Source organism: Ochotona curzoniae, unplaced genomic scaffold, assembly GCF_017591425.1.
Source record: "Ochotona curzoniae isolate NIBS_2020 unplaced genomic scaffold, NIBS_Ocur_1.0 scaffold_3208, whole genome shotgun sequence".
Lineage (NCBI taxonomy): Eukaryota > Metazoa > Chordata > Mammalia > Lagomorpha > Ochotonidae > Ochotona > Ochotona curzoniae.
Genome location: NW_024467106.1, coordinates 39,476,574 through 39,496,436, shown reverse-complemented (window position 1 = coordinate 39,496,436; position 19,863 = coordinate 39,476,574). Strand labels below are relative to the sequence as shown.

Sequence of the window (19,863 nt, the reverse complement as noted above, 5' to 3'; positions counted from 1 at the left end):
GACTGAATGAGATCATGGGCTTTCCAGCCTGCAGATATCAGGTCATAGAATTTTCAACCTCACATCCTCATGTGAACCAAGCACTATTGTAAATGTCTAAATAAAATCTGTTGATTCTGTTTCACTAGAGAACCCGAATACAACATAAAAATCATTCAGCATGACTGTAAAATCTTAGTAATGATTAAATGAATATTAGTAATATTTGTTATTGTTGCTGGAAACAATTATGAAAGCAGAAGACAGCTCACATTTACTACATTGGTCTCCTTAAGTGAGTCCACGTAGCCCACTTCCATTTAAGCTCCCTGTTAATGTGCCTTGGAAAACAGAAAATGGCCTGCCTAATTCAACACTGCAACCCACTTGGGGGAACTAAATGGAGGAAGAGAAAGTAGCTGAACTAAAAGTAGTTACATCACCTATCCTCTGCTTTTGTATAAGAAACTAAAAAGGAGATAAGACCCCTGCTTCACATGTGAGAGTTTAATGGGAGAGCAGCCAAGGAGAAGCCTGTTTGGGGAATTGGTGGGATGTAGACAGAATGGATCATAAAAGTTATGTGTCCCGAGGCAGATTGGGGCTACATCAGCTGGTTTTATATCCACTCCATTAGGATTATATCCAGTATGCATCTCAGCTCATCCCAGGATGGGAAACAGGGCATCCCAAGAAATTAAAGATTGATCCAAGAGGAAACACTGACATTGCCCCGGCATAATCACACCCATTCCAGAAAATATTAACCAATATGAGTTTTCCATCTTGAAGCCTAGAATTGGAAAGTAATAAATTTCCTTCTTTTGGTTTGGGGCCATGTCTTAGTACGGCTGCTACAACAAAATGACACAGACTGGGTAGCTTAAATAATACTCGTTTACTTCTCAAAGCTCTGAAGGCTGAATGTCGTAAATTAAGGTCAACATGGTCATGTCCTCAGTAAGAGTTCCTTTACTGGCTTAGAAATGGCCATTTTTAGATTACGCATTCACATGACAAAGAAGCGAAGGATGAGTGAAAGCGCCCGAGATTGAGTGTTGTACATCAGTGGTCTGTTCCGCGTCTATTTTTTGTTTGAACAGTCATCCCATCCATGAGATCTTATCTCATGACCTAAATATCTCATGACCTGCCTCCAAATGCTATCATTGGGTAATGAATAGCCAGTATATGCTTTTACATTCTGATTTTAAATGTGACGATAACACAAATAACCCACACAGGATAAAAGGAATTGAGGTATGTGACTATAACTGGTAAAAGTAGCCTACAATAATCTTTGAGTAAAACAAAGGTAACCTAAACTTCCAATGAAGAGATTCCTGTATTTCTATATATACTTGCCAACTCAAAACTATGCCCCATTTCCCATGCTTCCACATATGTGCCTCACGCTGTCTGGTTACTATTCAAAAATTATTTCTGGCTCCTACATTTATTCCATACTGCTATGTTCCATTTCTTACCTGGAACGCTTATTTTTCCTTAGCTTTGCATATTCAAACTTATACAACCTACACATTTCATTCTAAGTTTCATCTGGCTTAGAGGCCAATATTAGACCATTTCTTTCATCTTCAGTCACCTTGCTCACATGTGTGTGTGTAATCCACTAATAAGGAATGTCTTTGTGCAAAAAAGCATGCTAGCTACTATAGATACAGCAATGAACAGAACAGACAAATGGTAAAGAAAGGAAAGCCAGAGAGAGAAAGAGACAGAAAGAGAGAAAGGAAAAGAGACAGAAACATATTTCAATAGAAAAGGGTAACATGGCAAGATTACTACCTCGTATGAACTCTCAGGATGAAAACTTATCTCACCAGGTGTCCATTGATTGCGAGCAATAAAAGATCAAGTCAGATCTCACTTGAAGCAATCCTTGAAAAGAATCCTAGTTTTAAACTAGTAGTTACCAATTCCTGGTGGAAGAACAGATGGAAATAAATACATACACACACACTCTCTTTATGTATTTCTTCCCCTCTCCCTCCCACAGATACACACACATTTTGCTCTATCTGTGACTTTTCAAAGCCTATCTTGTCCTCTTAAGATTTAGCTCGCTACACTTTTAATGATATATTTTGTCTTTTCCTGTAAAATGCGTAGATCTTTTCAAGTTCTGGTAGCTATGAGTCTTAGATATATCTTATCAGTGCTGGCTGTCTTCAAGCAGTATCAGGCAAATTTTGAAGTGTTTCATTCTGATAATGTACCTTGCAAAATATCTATTTAAGTATGTCTCCAGCAATTTTCAGTTTGAAGTCCATCATTTGTAGACAAAAGCGAGGACAGCACAGGTGGAAAGAGGTCGAAAGCTGTAATTTTAAACAGCCAGTTACAAGTGCTGGTATGGGAGGGCTTTTTCATTTTTCTTTTCATACATACACTAGCTTGTAACTGCAGCATTCAAGTCCCTAATCTGATTAGCTAGAGGGGTGTCCAGAAATCCCCTAGCTACAATAGCCACTTGCAAAATCCAAATACATCAAAACAATGATTAATAAAATATATCTATCAGTGTGTTTACAGTCACAGGGGGTTAAGAGGAAAATGAAACAGCAGCCACCACAGGCTCCTTTCCCCCAGAATTCATAATTTATTTACCTTGTCTGTCCTGTTCCCGGTATGGCTACAATCAATTGCATTTAATGTCAGCGTCTAGTACAACAGTTCACTATGCCTGAATTTCTTGCTCTATACACTACATTTTCTATAAAAACTTGAAAGTATCAGCATGTATACTTATTCAAGTGAAATATACTTGTTTGTATAAAGCAATTTGGCGGGTGGGTGGTCTCTCATCCTTTTGACAGGGTAGGGTGTCTGCTGAAAGAACTATAAAACCTCAGTAACTTAACATAGTAAGAATCTGGTCTCATTTAAGCATGTTCAATGGGGACATTCCTGGTCAGGTAGCTTTCATGGGTGGTTCTCATTTGAGCACACATTCAAGACCCAGATTCCTTCCAATAATTATATTGGCTGTATCTGCAACATAATACTTCCCTGTATTTGTGGAAGAATAAAAGAATGTGAGCATTGGTTAACAAAAATCTAACCACCTCTTCCAAAGTAATACATATCATTTAACATTATCTTCTAGTAGCCAGAAATCCTCTCAAGGCCTCCCACAAAGACAAGAGAGAAGGAAGATAGAATTTCAGCTGAATGGTACTTTAGGAGCCTGTATCACAGGAGGCAAGCATCAAGTTGGCAAGCAGCTAGCCATTTTGGACAGGGGCACCTAAATATTTCTTATGTATTTTGAAAATCATGCACTTAAAAACAATTTAACAAATCTCAACTCCTACCAATCTTACAGCAGCTATCAATTCACAGCTTCTCAGTATACACAAAAGACAGCAGGAAGCACAAATTTAAAGACACTAGTTCAAATCAAATCTACATTCAAAAGTTAGCCCATTCATTTAGTAGAACAGTGAAGATACTGCTTGAGACTCCCATGTCAGATTGCATGCTTCGCGTCTTGTATTTTGAGTCTTACCTCTGCTTTTAATTGAGCTTCCTGCTGGAGAATCCTGAGAGCCAGTAGATGAAAATTCAAGCACTCGAATATCACCCACATGGGAGATCTGTATGGGGTTCCAGGCTCCTGGTGTCTGCCCAACTCAGCATTGGCATTTAGCAGTCAGAAGATATATTCTCTCTCTGTCCCTCTCACTCTGACTCTATCTCCCCTCTTGTTTGAATGAAATGAAAATACACTAAAATATTTTTTAAGAAGTCTTGTCTCATTACTCGTAGTTATGACCTTGTACAGAAAACGTAATGATTCCATGAGGCAACCAAACAATGAGATAAGTACTATTTTACTTATGGGGGGTCATTCCTGGGGGAGTAAAATGATTAAGTATATAAAAAGATCCCTCAAATGCATGCCAACTATTTATTTGCAATTTGCTCTAATAATAAATCACTTCACTTGGATTTGGAAGACTCAAGGCAGTCACAGAGAGAGAAAATTTGTAATGAAAAAAGAGAAAGCTTCAGGTACCCATCTGTTGGCAGTTGTAGGCATGGGAAGTTGTAGCAGACCAGCAGAAAACTGTAATTGAGTTGAGAAACATATTTGACTTTTCCTTGCATGGTCCTGAGTTATAAGTAAAGGTTTAAAAAAAAAACACAACAGAACACGCAGGCTGTCATTGAGTAACTCTACTCAACGAGCTGACGCTGCAGAGGCCAGGGTCTGGAGTCCCACGTTGGTGCCGCACAGGTTGTGGGTGTTCTGTTGTCATAAATGGTCATTGTTCCTTTGTCAGCTCAGTATCTAATGAGCTATCATTATCTGGAATTAGGTTATTCCAGAATAGTGAATCTACTCGTTTTCTCACTTGTAGAGAAAAATCTATCTGCCAAGGTCTATACTCGACTGAATACACTTTCATCAGATTTTTTTATATTCTTAATCTCAGAAATTGAATGATAAGGAGCAGAAAAAATATAAGATGACTTTTAAATTCTGTGCTCTCCTGTAAACCCAGGTGTACAACCATCCTACACTGCACAGAGAAAAAAATAACGAAACCATTGTTAACCAGTAAAAATGTGCTGTACGGTCCTGTGCATGAATGGGTTCTCAACAATGGCTACGCTGCCTGCCTTTTTCCCCAGTGAGGAAGAAAGGCTCTGTCCTAAGTTTGGTTCAACAAACCAGCAGAACCTAAAGTTTGAAATACCTTCCTAAAGGGAAGATTTCATTTATTTAATACGTAAATTCTTCCTGAAGATGCATGAACAGCACAATATAAAATAACTCTGGCCCAGCAAAAAAAAAAAAGGTAAGTTTGTTGAAACTTGCAGGATCTTCACCATGGATGAGTAAGTTTTCTAGTGGTTTCCTGTCCCTCTGACTCCACACCATCAGAAACACTTGGATACCAAGTAATCTACAGGAACATAGATATTTCTCATCTTCTTTTGTGCAAAAAGCCATATTGCTTCTGCTATGATTCTGTGATTAAATAAACCTAAGGTTTACAAAAGCTGTGTGTGTGTGTGTGTGTGTGTGTGTGTGCTGTGATGATCTGTGCATGTACATCTATGTATGCACCTGTCTCTCAGGATCAATTCTAAGACATATATCACCTGAAATTATGCAAATACCCTGCATTTGACCTACAGTAGTGACCAGTCTTAGCCACAGTCCTTAAACAGACATGCAGCCTATTCAAATGAACAAAAAGGACCCAAGAGACATTTAAATAGATGGCACAGAAGAATGAGTAGTTGAAGAATAAAAGAAGGAAGAAATTGCGGATGTGAAAGCTGGGAAAACTGAGCTCATACCAACAGCACTCTGCAAAAACTGGAGCGTTCTCCCTCTGGACTTGGAGGAAGCAAAGCAGCTGTTCTTCTACCACTGGTAAATACAATGAATACTATTTTTGAAATGTTAACTGACTCCTTCTGCCTGCCTCCAAGGATTCTTTTCACTCTTAGTCCTTTCTTTTGGGTAAGCAGCCATGTTTTTTTAATTTGCATATTGATTCATAAATGAGCAGAAAGCAAAGAAAAATGGAGTCATGAGATGAGCAGGTAGACTGTTGATAACGATGCCCGTTAAGATGGCCACATCCTGCAAAAGTGTCTGGTTTCAATACTGTTTGGCTCCTGCTAGTACAGATAATGACAGGTAGCCTTGTTGTCTCAAGCAATCAGCTTTCTGCTGCCTTTGGGAGAGACCTGGATTGAGTTCCCAGTTTCCAGTTCTGACGTGGCCCAGCTCAAGCCATTGCAAGCATTTGGAGAATGAAGAATGAATCAGCAGACATAAGCACTCTTGCTTCTGTTTCTGTGCACCTCTTTGACCCTCAAATGCTGCTTTTAAAGGCGACTTTTCTTGCATCTGCATTCCAAATGCCTAAATTCTTCATGGAATGAGAAGAGGTTAAAAAAAAAATCAACCACTACCCCAGAAAATATATTCCACTCTGAGGCAGAAATTGGAGAGAGCACAGATGTTTTTAAATTCAGTTTACTGAGGCCCGGAATGGCAGCAAAGACACTGCAGGCAAGAACTGATTCCAGGTGGCAGACAATACAAGTTTTCCTGGAACAAGGTCCGCACGTTGCCCATGTCTCAAAAAGCTGCCTGCTGTCTGCACCACCGACCCCAACAGCTGCTGGTACTTCAGCAGTGCAAATTAAGCATGCTGATGCCTGGCCTTTAGGAATCTCATGTGCTAGAGACATGGAAAAACTCCCTTCCACAATAGCTTACCACTTCTCAGGTGCTTTAAAGTTTATAGACTATAAGACAGATGTGAAACTACACACATACATAGCAAGGTGATGCTGATGACCAAGGGCCTAAGTGTTATATTTCGGTGAGGACAAGACAAGACAACTCAATAGGACTGCTAGGACTAACCTAGCATCCCTCTAAGCTTGCAAAATGGAAAGTACTTTCTGATTACACACAGACTAAATGACCACTTGGCATGGCATTGCTAAGAGGCAATCAAATTAGGGGTGATGTAACTCAATGTTCATCAAAACAGAAGCAATAGATGTGTGTCTGTAAAGAGATGTCTTTGAAATTTCTTCATTATAGTGAACAAATTCATGTATTTCATACATAATGATACTTCCTACCATTCTATCCGATGCTCTCACCTTCTAGCCTCCTTCATCCTCCTTCATTGGAGGATTTTCTGCCTTTCAATCATTTTGAATAGTTTGACAACTACTTCTTCTTTAAAAAATTGGTAGAATACAGCAATGAAGTCATCCTATTCTTGGATTCTCTTTTTTGGAAGGGTCTATTTAAGTTTTCTGTCTTGATAACTTCATTTTTGTAGATTACATATGTCCTGAAATCTATCCTTTTTCTCTGTATTTGTGAATTTGTTGGTCGATAATTGTAATATTTCCTGATGTTTCTATTTAATAATGCTTATTGTAACATCTCCTTCTACATCTCTGACTTTGTTAATTTTGGATAGTCTCCTTTTTTTGTTTTTGGTTATTAGATCAATCTTGTATCACTTTTGTTTATTTCAACACAACCAGCTCTTCATTTCACTGATTTCTTGCATCATATTTTGGTCTCATTTTTTTTTTTTTTACTTCTTAATTCTTTCTTTAATCATACTAATTTGAAGTTTGTTTTGTTCTTTTGTTAGGTCTGGGAGAGTCATTGTTAGATCATGTATTTGATGCCTTTCCAGCTTCTTGATGTAGGCATTAATTATTATAAACTACCCTCTTAACATTTTCCTTGCTTTATCCCAAAAGGGTTTGATACACTGTTCTCTAATCTGTATTCCTTCCAGAAGCTTTAGTTCCCTTTTGACTTCTCCTATGACTCACTGTTGATAGTAGCATGCTGTTCAGTTTTTCTGTCTTGTCATGTTTTGTAGTTTCTTAGGCTGCTCATTGCCAGCTTCATTCCATTGTGGTCATAAAAGATACATGATAACTTAGTTTGACTTGCTTTATGGCCTAGAATTTGGTTTGCCCCAGAAAAAGTTTCATACGTGAAAAAAATAATATGTAAGCTGCATGAACTTTTTGTGGATATGAATTAGGTCCACTTGGGCCATAGCATAGATTAGCTTTGTTGTTACTTTGTTGATTTTCTGTCTAGTTGATCTGTACATTGTTGAAAGTTGTGTGTCTAAATCGGTCATTATTGTTGTATCAAAGTCTGCCACTTTTTAGATCCATTAATATAAATTAAGCAACCAGGAGCCCTGGCATTAGGTACAGATACATTTATTGGAGTCTCCACTTTTTGCTGAGTTGATCCTTTAAACATTATAAAAAGCCCATCTTTTTTTTTCAACATTTAACATTTGTGTGTGCTAATATCTATATTGTTTGACACCAGGATGGCCATTTTTTTTTCCTTTCTGTTAGTACGGAATAACTTTTTCCATTCTTTTACTTTCAGTCTGTGTGTATTCTGTTTGTGAATTGTGTTTCCTGCAGGCAGAAAATAGATGGGTCTTGTTATTAAGTCCATTCAGCACATCTGTATATTTTTGAACTATTATTTTTCATAGCAAACCTGGAAGACAGGCTACTTCCAGGGCTGGCATTTTTTTTTAATTTCACCTTTCTTAAGATTTACTTATTTATTTTATTGTTGGAAAGTCAAGAAAGCGGGAAAGACAAGCAGAGAAAGAGGGGGAAATCCTGAATCTGCTGGCTTACTGCTCAAGTGGTTGCAACGGCTGGAGCTGATCCAAAGCCAGGAGCTCCTTTGAGCCGCTCCAGGTGGGTGCAGAGTCCCAAGGCTTTGAGTCACCCTCAACTGCCTTCCCAGGCCACAAGCAGGGAGCTGGAAGGGAATTGGAGCTATTGGACACAAACTGGTGCCCACATGGGACCCCAACATGTACATAGTGAGAACTCCAGGCACCAGGCCACCAAATGGGGCCCACATCTGTAGCTTTTCAAAGGAGAATTTAGACTACTTAAATGCAAGGTCATTGCTGATAAGTAACAGCTTGGTTCTGTCATTTTTTTCATAAATATTAATATTATTAGGCTTGAATTTCCTTTGTTCATTTATCAGATTTTCTGCCATTGTAGTTTTTCATGAGAACTATCTATTTTTCTGTAAGTAGCACATGCTTAATCATCATTTGTAAACCTGGATGAGGGGTGACTAAGTTTCCAATTTCTATTTTTGGAAGATATTGTTTTAACTTCACTCATAAAATGAGAGTTTAGCAGTTTACAATATTCTGGGTTCAGTTTTTTTTTTTAAGATTTCTTTATTTTTATTGGAAATTTTGATATACAGAGAGGAGGAGAGACAGAGAGGAAGATCTTCCATCTATTGATTTACTCCCCAAGCAGTTGAAACAGCTGGAGGTGAGCCAATCCGAAGCCAGGAGCCAGGAGCTTCCTCCGGATCTCCCACTAGGGTGCAGGGTGCCAAGGCTTTGGGCCATCCTCAACTGCTTTCCGAGGCCACAGGCAGGGAGCTGGATGAAAGTGGGGCTGCTGGGATTAGAACCGGCACCCATATTGGATCCCAGTGCATTCATGGTGAGGACTTTAGCCATTATGCTATCACACTGGACTCTGGGTTCAGGTTTTAAGACTTGGACCATATCTCCGCATCCTCTCCTAGCCTGTAGGATTTCTGAGGAGAAAGCAGCTGTCATTCTGGACACTATCTGATGGTAAACTGGTACTTCTCTTATGCATATCTTGCAATAATTTCTTTATTTTCTAATGCTGAAAATGTGCTCTTTTCTAGTCATGTCTATTAGGAGTCCCATGTGCTTCCTGAACTTAAATGACCCTTTCTCTCTCCAACTTAGACATATTTTCAGTTTTCATTTCACTAAGTAAGCCTTCTAATCCATTCTCTTTCCACAGCTTCAGCAACTCCTAAGACATGTTATGTTAGATTGTTTGATAGTATCCAACAAACAACGAGCATTATTTTCATTTTTTTTTCCTGCTTCTGTTTTTTGTCTGACTGAGGTATTTCCAAAGATTTCACTTTTAGGTCAAAGATGAGTCCTCTGCCTCATGTAGTCTGCTGTTGGGACTTCTGACCATATTAGTACTTGACACATTGAATTCTTCATTTCTAATACTTCTGTTTGATTCTCATTATCCCTGTCTCAAGGAAAAAGTTCATCCATACCATGTATGAATTTTGTTAACTCATAAATTCGCTTCTCGTTTTTTCATAACTTTATGATCATTCTTTTGGATGCCTTTTCAGGAATTTCACCAAGTCCTTCGTCATCACATTCTAATAGTGAAGTATTCTTGTGTTTCTTTAGGGATTCATACTCCCCCTTTCATATTTCTTATGTTTCTGTACTTATTTTTTCGGCACTTGTAAAAGTTTTTTGGTTTTCTCATCTGTCAACTTTTGCCCTTGAAATATGCCTTTGTGGCCAAGTGTAGCATCTGTTCCTTCAGGGGGAAATTCAGACTGTACTGGCTGACATCAGTGCTTGACTGTGGGGTGAAGGTCGACAGAGACATCCAAATAAGGTGTGGTAGAAATCTTGATGATGTAATAAGGAATTGGCCTGTGTAATTACGCAGGTTGCAAAACTTGAAGATGTATAGAGGCAAATTGCAACAAGCAGACCAGGAGATGAGGCTTCCATCCAGTGTGAGTCCAAAGCCTTGGGAATCAGAAGAATGGTATACTTCCAGTTCAAAAGCAAGCAGGTTACAGTGTAAGAAAGAGCTAATGTTTTAATCTGAATCTGAAGCAGAAATGTCAAGACATCTGTTTCTAAGGCAGTAAAAAAACAAAGATTCTCGAGGCTGGTTTTATGGCATAGAGGGTAAAAAATGTTGCCTGCGAATGCTAGCATCCCATATGTGTGCTGGTTCAAGTCCTGGGTTCCTGAGAAAAGCCCATGGCCTGAGAAAGCAGCAGATGGTCCAGTTGCTTGGGCTTCTGTGCCCACATTAGAGACCCAGGCGAAGTCCCAGGTTCCTGGCTTCCATTTAACAGAGCCCTGGCTATTTCTCTTTCTCTATTCCCCCAATACTCCATCACTATAACTATTGTAAATAAATAAATATATATATATATATATATATATTTTACAGAGGGAGGCAGGGAGAAGTAGAGGGAGGAAGAGAGAGTCTTTCTTCCTTACTCTCTCCACATTCAGATATGCATCTCATCCAGAAACAGCCACAATAAGTCACCTAGTAGCCTAGTCAAGTTGATATATAAAAGTAATCTCCACACCTTGATAGGATGATATTGAGGCTATTTCCAAAGCATTAACCTAGAGAATATTTTTATCTGAAGAGCAGTTGGCAGCCTACTAAGGCTTGTGTTTTCCCATTCTTGCTTTCAGTTGATGGTTATTTCCAGGAACATCTCAGTGTAGCCACTCTGTACTTATCCTCAAGGGAGCATGCAGGTACAGCTTAAATATTTAGCACATTTTCTGTATCTAAAGTTTTTGCCATTTAATCCAACATAAAACAAGCTTTTTAGAGATATGAATGGCAAAATATTTCAAAAACTATAAAAGTTATACTTCATTACTGATTTCTGGTAAGCTACTAAATTTTGGTCATAGTACAATGTTGCAATGAAAATTACATGTTCTAGAACACATGGGTACAGATTCAAATCTAGACTTTGATATAAACAATAAAATTCTGCAACGGTCCAGTGTGATGGCTCAACATCCAAATCCTTGCCTTCCATGTGCCGGGTCGCATATGGGCACCAGTTCATGTCCAACTGCTCTAATTGCCATCCAGCTTCCTACTTGCGGCCTGGGAAAGCAGCAGAGGATAACCAAAAGCACTGGGACCTTTCACTCATTTGGTATACTCAGAAGTTCCTGGCTCCTGGCTTTAGATTGGCTCAGCTCCAGCTGTCATGGCAATTTGGGAAGTGGACCAGAGGATGGATAGATCTTTCTGTCTATATCTCCTTCTCTCTGTAAATCTGTCGTCCCCCCAAAAACAAAATAAATTTTTAAAAATTCTTCAAAATACTTACATTCTTTGAAACATTAGTTGAAATTCTGCATCTACAAACATAAGAATACTACTTATCCTAATTAAATCAAACATTAGCAGTAAGCAATTTAGTACCCAATGCATACCATGTAGTAAAGTGATAATTGTATGGTGGATATACTTTGTTAAAACATGTACCCATGATTGACACTATGATGTAATGGGTTAAGCCACCACTGGCACTGCTGGCATCCCACATGAGCACCAGTTGAGTGCTCCTTGTTCAGTTCAGCTCCTTGTCCCTGGCTTTAGCGCAGACCAGCCCAGGCCATTGCTGTTATAGAGGGAGTGAACCAATGGGTGGAAGATCTCTCTTTGGCTCTCTCTCTCTCTCCTTCTCTCTCTTCCTCTCCTTTCTCTCTTGTAACTTTGCCTTTGAAATAATTCCTTTAAAAAATCCGCAGCCAGCACTTTCTTGAAATCTATTAAAAGCCCTTCTTAAACTTATCCATTTCTAGCCTTAACCATACAACTTAACCATACAACAGAGCCACCACTGGTTTTAAGGGCAGTAGACAATTTTCTTGGGTAAATTTCTAAATGATCATTTCCTCAGAAACTCAGGAATTCTTTGTAAGGTCTGTAGGCCCCAGTCTCCCAAGGATTAACTCCACAGCACAGCTTGTTTCTCGAGGGTGTAACAGGAAAGGCAATCATGGCCTGATACATTTAGCCTGTGGCTTGACTGCAATCTCCTTCCTTCCTGCTTCCCCTTGTTGCATGTCCTTGGGGGAGCTTAGGTGTGGCTTAGCAATCTCCCTCCAGATGTTGATGTTGCAGGTGTTAGGGACATGACCCATCAGATAGGAGCCTCTCTTGTCTGTGTGACTCTCTGTCTCTTTCTCTCAATTAGCAAGAAGGTGGAGGGACTGGAATTCTCATGTAATTCTGATAGCAATGTAAAATGGCACAATAACTTGTCAGTTGACTAAAAAGTTAAACAGGTACCCATTTTATGATAAGAATATTCTATTCCTAGGAATGTAGCAAAAAAAAACTAATTCAGAGGCTTAAAGAAAGACATCTGTACAAATGCTCACAGCAACTCTTTCAAAAACAACTTTTCTTTTTTAAAATAGCCAAAGCTAGAAATCAAATGAATGAACAAATTTTAGCACGCTCATGAAATAAAATGCCACTGAGACGTGAAAGGGAAAAATTATTGATGCATGCAACATGGAAACATTTCAAAATCATTGCACATGTGAAGGCTGTTGCATTAAAAAGAATGCTAGGACTGGTGCTGTTGCATGGCAGATAAAGTCATTGTCTGCACTCCTGGCATCTCATATGAGTACCAGTTGAATTCCTGGCTACTCCACTTCCTATCCAGCTTCCTGCTAATGTGCCTTGGAGAACATCAGAGGAAGGCCCAACTTTTTGGGCCCCTTATTGATGATAGACACTTGGAAGAAACTCCAAGCTGCTGGGTTGGACTGATCCAACTCCAGCCATTGCGGTCATTTGCGGAGTCAACAAATGGATAAAAGATCTCCATCTCTCTATCTCTCTCTCTGTCTCTCTCTCTCTCTCTCTCCTTCTGCCTTTAAAAAAATAATCAATCTTTGAAAAAGAAAATTGATGTCTTAATCTATGCAAAATTGTAGAAAATGCAAACAACTGATCTACAGTAACAGAGAGCAGACCACACATGTCTGGAAAGAGGCAGAGAGAAAAACCAATTATAAATGAACAATAAGGAACCTTACTAGGTGATGAATATGTTTGCTCTCTAGATGTAGTGATGTTTCCACACATGTCTTCATATGTCAAATCTGAATTGTTCACTTCAAATATATGGAGTTTCTTGTACTTACTTATACATGACAGATAAGGATGAAACATGAGATTATGGGCATACACCATCACTGTGCTCAGCACAGACTAGATTCTGATCAAGTAAATGCAAATGAACTTTGGAGCGGTGTTCTCTAAGTGCTAGAATACAAATGTATTTGAATTCAATTGTATCTCTCATGTTTTACACTTACCTATGTTGCATTGTTCCTCCCTAATTTCTTTTTTTTTTCAATGTGTTCATTTACTTTAATAGCAATATGTAGATAATATATAGATCAGACTGTCACCATAGAATTTAAATTCAGGTTAGACAAGAGTATTTCACAAGTGTAATAATATATTCTGTATACAAGGTCTGACCAACCAGCTTGCTCACAGATTATTAATCACTTCCACTAAAGATAATTTAATATTTATAAGTCTTGCACAGAACACACTATACACATTTAAAAATGTTAATTTGCCCTCATCTTAAGCAGTTAAAATACAAGCTTCAATTTCAAGATGTCATTTAGAAATTATTCTATTATAGCAGCAGCAAAAATATAACTCTGCAGTTATAAAAGAGCTAAGCTGGAATTCATAATTAAATTAGTCTGTTTATAGATGTGATTCTGAAATATACCACCACACAGCTATCTTAAAAGCTTTGTTTTACACATGCACACATGCCGTTGAGGGAGGGTTTACAAGCTATATTTCATGAACTATTTAAAAAGTTCTTCAAGAGAAAACCAGCCCCCCCCCAATGAAATACTCAATTAATCTAGGAGTTAGATGGAAAAAAAGAGAATTAACTGGGGGTACTTAGACTTTTAAAATGCAAAAAATGTGATAATCTGAAACAAACTGGGAGTACCTTCAAAGATGGCCTGTTGTGTTCTTTAGGACTAAGTTTTGTCTTTAGGACAAAAATTTAAGAAGCAGGAAACTAAAATGTAACATTTCATTCACTTGGCTCTCCTGAATGACCCATCAGTGAACTAGTCACAAATAATTTGATCACTACACTAATTACATCTACAGGTAAAGAGGTCAAGATTCAAGATACCATGCATTATTATCCAAACCCACTCATATTATTGTCAACACAAATGTAACCTCAATATGAAATGTCTAGGAAAAAAAAGCATCTCCAACAGAGTCAAGCTAGCATCTCTTCTTCTTCTAAGGCTTACGTTTCACCCTAAATTCCCAATATGTGGAATAGGCCATACCAACACCCATTGCTCCTACAACAAAGCCTTGCGCCACCATGTGCATGTGCAGGTGAAGGGACATTTTTGTATTTCCTCTACTTTTTGATCTGTAGCGCCCATATACAACAATTGCTGCAAAACCAGCTATTAAAATGCGGACAAATGGTGCCTCTTTAGCTTTTTGGATAAGCTTGGATCCATGATCTTCATCATATGAAGGCCGAGAAACATCTCCATCGGTTGATACATGGATTGCTTAAAGAATCTTCAGACAGTGACAACTACCACATACAGGCCAACCAGCTTCTGGCTGGGGTGGAGCGGGTGCCTTGTTTTTGCTTCCTATTGCTAACAGCTTTTCATTTCCCCCTAAGGAATAAATTTTGCTGACTCCCATTCAGCCAGCCTCTATGCTGTAGGAGGTGGGGAAAGCATGTGATTCAGACAGGCCTGAAAAGGATGTTTAGGCAGAATGATGGTTAAGAGACAAAGTGAAGCTGGCCTGGGTCGGTGAGATTAGACCCAGGAGCCTTGGACTACAGCTGTCATTCAAACTCTGGAGAATAACTGACTTAGCATAACGAGAACGTAAGCATGGAATTCAGACAGATCCTTGGCTTTGCAAAATGAAGCCCTGCCTAAAACACGAGGGAGATGATGTGACATCAGGTGAGCCCATAAGCTCAGAAGAATTGGAAGAATTATTTTTGTGGAAAAAAAAAAAATCTGCCTTTTCTCAAGTACACTCCATTGGGATTTTTCTGTCATTTACCATCATCTGTTTCTTCTCCTCAAAATGGCCTGGTGACATCCATGGGAAAGCAGTATTGGGTAGTGTGTCCATTGGTGAAAGATCGCTGGAAAGTTGAAATGCTGGTTGTCTGAAACTCACTAGCTGACTTCTACATTACAAATGCTGATGTGTGAACAGACAGTTTGACAAGCCAGAGGATGCTTCTTGGTATTACTCCCTTTGTTAAACTATCTGGAGATAATCTTAGACAAAATGAGCACAAAAAAAAAAAACAAACTAACTCATTGGCTGTATGATTTTGAGTAAGTTGCTTAACTGCAGTCTTGGTTTCCTCATTCTATTCACTTTTTTTATTTTTTAAATGCTTGTCCTCAGTTGTTGACTGCCAATTTTTTAAAGATTTATTTTTATTGGAAAAGAAAATTTATTGAAAAGGAAAAAGGCCACAATAACCAGAGCTGAACTAATCTGAAGGCAGGGGCCAGGAGCTGTCTCCAAGTCTCCCATATGAATGCAAGGTCCCAAGGCTTTGGGCCATCCCTCATTGCTTTCCCAGGCCATAGCAGGGAGCTGGATGGGAAGTGGAGCAGCTGGGACAAAAACCAAAATCAATATGGGAGGTTGGCACTTAAAGGCAGAGGACTAGCCAGTTGAGCCATTGCATCAGCCCTGGTTTCCTTATTTTAAAAGGAGATGAATAGTAATATCTACTTCTTGGGTTCTTAGGATGATTACATTAAACTATACAGACAGAAGTCCTGGAGAAAAATCTATAGTGTCATTGGTACTAATGACATCTTGTCTGTCTTCATCTTTACGACAAAACATCGTGGTTCTCCTTTACCTTACTACAAATCCTGTGTATTTTCCAAGTCCACCTTGCTCCTCTGGGAAAATCTAGGTTGGTTATTTCAACACAATGTAGCAATTTTCAAACCATATACTATGAACATGTGTCTAATACCTCTAACATTTTTGCTGTAAATTGAATTTTCAGTACTTGGAAAGAGTCAGTTCATTTCAGTTTTAGAGTAAATTATTAAGTTTTCAGTAATCTTGAGAATTGAATGTTAAACATAGACATCAAAAACTGAATTGCAAACAACTATAATTAAATACGCTTAAAAGATGAGTAATAAATGAAGAAACTTAGCACTTCCAGTTTTCTATATTATTATGTGCTATTACCTCTATTCTTCAGGTTATTTATGTCTATTACATTTATATGGAGAAAATACTTAATCTAAACAGTGTTATTGCTGACCTCTTTCCAACTCTATGTCAAATAACATCATGTCGGTAACTTGCAATCAGTCATGGTAGGAGAACTGACATCACAGAACTCAGCAAGCTCTGCTAATTAGGATTCCCCTAATTAGAATCTCTCCTGCCCCCAGAGGGGCAGTCATTAAACATTTACTGGCATATCACTGAAGCTAACTTGTGCAGTCCCTAAACTATTCCAATACATTCATTAAAATGTTCTTTGTGCCTAGGGATGCTTCACATTTCTCTTTACCCTCTGTGTTCAAGATAGCATTTCAGAAGCAGTGGGTACTACACAGTTTTCATTTTTTTTTTGAGGGAAGATGAGCATAAATATTTGGGTCCCTCAATCCACTTAGGAGACTAAAAAGATTATGATTCCTGGTTTCCGCCTGCCCTAGCTCCAGCCTTTGCAGCCATTCGGAAAGTGAGCAAGCACCGTGCCTTTCAGACACATACACAGTTCTTTAAAAGGAAAAAGAAGGAGAAGAAGAAATAGGCAATGATTATACTAACATGACTATGCCTTGGCTACATCTGTATGATGCAGCCAAAATACCTTCCCACACACACAGAAACCATTCACATCTAACTTTTTGGAGCTATAAACAGAGAAAAATGTCAAACATGTAAATAGAGTAATGATATCATAAAGTTAACAGAGTATACTAACACAGCCTTACTCCATAACAAAGAGCTGAGATGAATCCCATGTTGGAAGAAATATTTTTCAAAAATCAGCAATTTTTCACTTAAACAAAGGAAACATTTCAGGTCCACAGAGGACAATAAAAATGTCTTCCAACAGTTGAAAGGTTATCATAAAAGCAAAGATAAGATATCTTGGGTATTGCATTAGACACTAACACCAGAATCAGTGTTTAGATTTTATAGACATACATTTTGATATAATGAACAATTGTTTTACAAGGATTATCGAAGTGCCAGCAATGTGGCACAGCAGGTTCAGGCACTGTGAGCAAGACCAGTGTTTGCAACACCCATCTTTGGTATCAGAGCACTGGTTGGAGTCCCAGCTGCTTGGCTTCTGCCTCAGTGCCCCACTGATATGCCCAGGGAAAGCAGCAGCAGATGTCCACATACTTAGATGCCTGCCCCCTCCATGGGTGGTCTGCCTGGGGCTCTGGGGAGCTGTCCTTGACCTGATGCAGTTCTAGTGGATGCAGCCATTTGAGAGAACAAACTAGCAGTTGGAAGATGCATCTCTCTCTCTCTGTCTCTCTCTGTCTCTCAAATTCTTTCAAATATATGTATTGAAAGAAAAGATTCCCCCAAGAAACTATGGGAAAGTAGTGAATTCCTCTTCGAGTGTTACTGAAATATTTAGAGTGATCACAGAGCTCAGCACATACGGGTGACTAAACATTTTTACATGAATAGGGGTGGGTGTTTGGCCAATGGTTAACATGCTTATATCCCATACAAAAATGGCCAGATTCAATTCCCACTTCCAGCTACCTCCAGGAATTTCGCTAATGAAGAATAGTGATGCCTTAGGTAACTGAGCTCTACCACACACATAGTAATCATGGACTGAGTTCATCTGGAGAGTGATTTCTCTGTTTTGCTCTCACTCCATCTTTCTGCCTATCAAAATTTTTTTAAGTTTTTTTCTCCCCTAGAAATAAGTGAGTGAATGGACCAGCAGTGAGTCTCAACCAGAGCTGCGACTGGTCCCTACAGGGTTTTGGTAAATGCACTGTAGCATTTTCTGAGGGCATGGGGGTGCTGTAAAACATCCATGCAAGTGGTGTTCCTACACAACAAACTCTACCATCACCCAAAGTTCCAAGAACAATCTATTAAGAAATAGTGAGCTACACAAATCATAGAGGCAATATTTTAGTCAAAGATCAATATTTTTTGCATGAACCAAATGTTGACTGAGTGGTCAAGTTTTAAGCACATGATCACACATCAGGGTTAGAAAGTAAAGATCACTTTCCCTAGATGGTCAAAACAAATAAGAGAGGAGAAATAAATATTGAATTCCATAGTGATAAATGACTAATCTAAAAATTCCAATAGGTCTTAAAAGAGCAGAGAGCATCTCTTCCTGTTGGGATGCAAGCCGTGCAAACAATAGTGAGGGTGGTGATGTTAGTGTTGTCTTCAAGTTGGTTGTTGCAAAATTCACAAAATGAAAGCAATTCCAGCAGAGAAAACACTATTTATAAAGGAACAAAGATTTATAGAAACATGGTGCTCGAGGTCTGGGAATGCAATCCCTGCAGAGAGCAAACAAGGTTTTGCAATAGTTACATTCATGCAATTGGTATATTTTGTCAAAACTCCTACACAGAAAATCTTATAAGCAGCACACAGTACTGGGATATTTTGAATATGGGAAGTATTGAGAAAAAAAATTGGGTAATGTCCTTCCCAATCCTGAAAATCTTGACTTTTCTAGAAACAATTGAGGCAAGTTATTACCAGGACAGAAAAGGCCGGGCAGAGACTAAGACCCTTGGGTTTGTCCTTTCACTGCTGGATCTTATAGCCAAACCTGTTTTACGTTGGAGTCTCTGCATGTGCTCTTCCCTCCATCTGCAACTGCCTTCCCAGACAGCCACACATTGCCTCCTTTCCATTTTTGAGACCTTATTTCGGCCTTTCCTGTGTACCCAACTTAAAATAAGATTACCTGACACGTGTCTAGCCCTCTCCTTGATGACTGTTGATGATCTCCACTAGGTTGTAAGTACCATGACAGCAGGACCTCCTCTGTCTTGTTATTTGTATATAGTAGTACTAGTACCCAGTAGACTGCTGATTCATGCCTGGGAATTCCATCTTACAGAATGTATCAGAAGTGGGCACCTGGAATGGTTGGGTGATTCCAAACCAGATACCCTCAATAAACTGATATGAGGTCCTTCAAATAACCTGGGATAATCTAACCAGGAAATCATATTTCGTGAGCTAAAATGACAAATCCAGTGAAAAGTTCTCTGAAATGTTACATACCATTTTCAAATGTTTGGAGGGCACTGTTATGGAGAAGGATTGAATTGTTCTGAATTGGATCCCAAGTAAAAACGACAGAAAGCAGGTGAACAAGAATGAAGGACGGTAACAGGCACTGCCATAGTTCACATTCAACAGACTAATGAAGATTCAAGATCCCCATCAACAGAATTATTTAAACAGAAGCTGGCTAGCACACCCAACAGGGATGAAAAACCTCATGCCTAAGGCAGGAGAGCAGTCTAACATTTTTGCACCACTTACGGCATGTCAGGCACACGCCTGGAGGTGCATGACAAGTATTAAATCAATTAATCCTTACAGCATCCTAAGGAGGCAGGTGCTATT

At 38.9% G+C, this 19,863-nt stretch overlaps 1 pseudogene; it reads right to left on the bottom strand.

Moving 5' to 3' along the window:
• Nucleotides 1-14,475: 14,475 nt before the first annotated feature.
• On the bottom strand, nt 14,476-14,904 carry LOC121144962 (annotated as a pseudogene).
• Between the last annotated feature and the right edge of the window lie 4,959 nt (nt 14,905-19,863).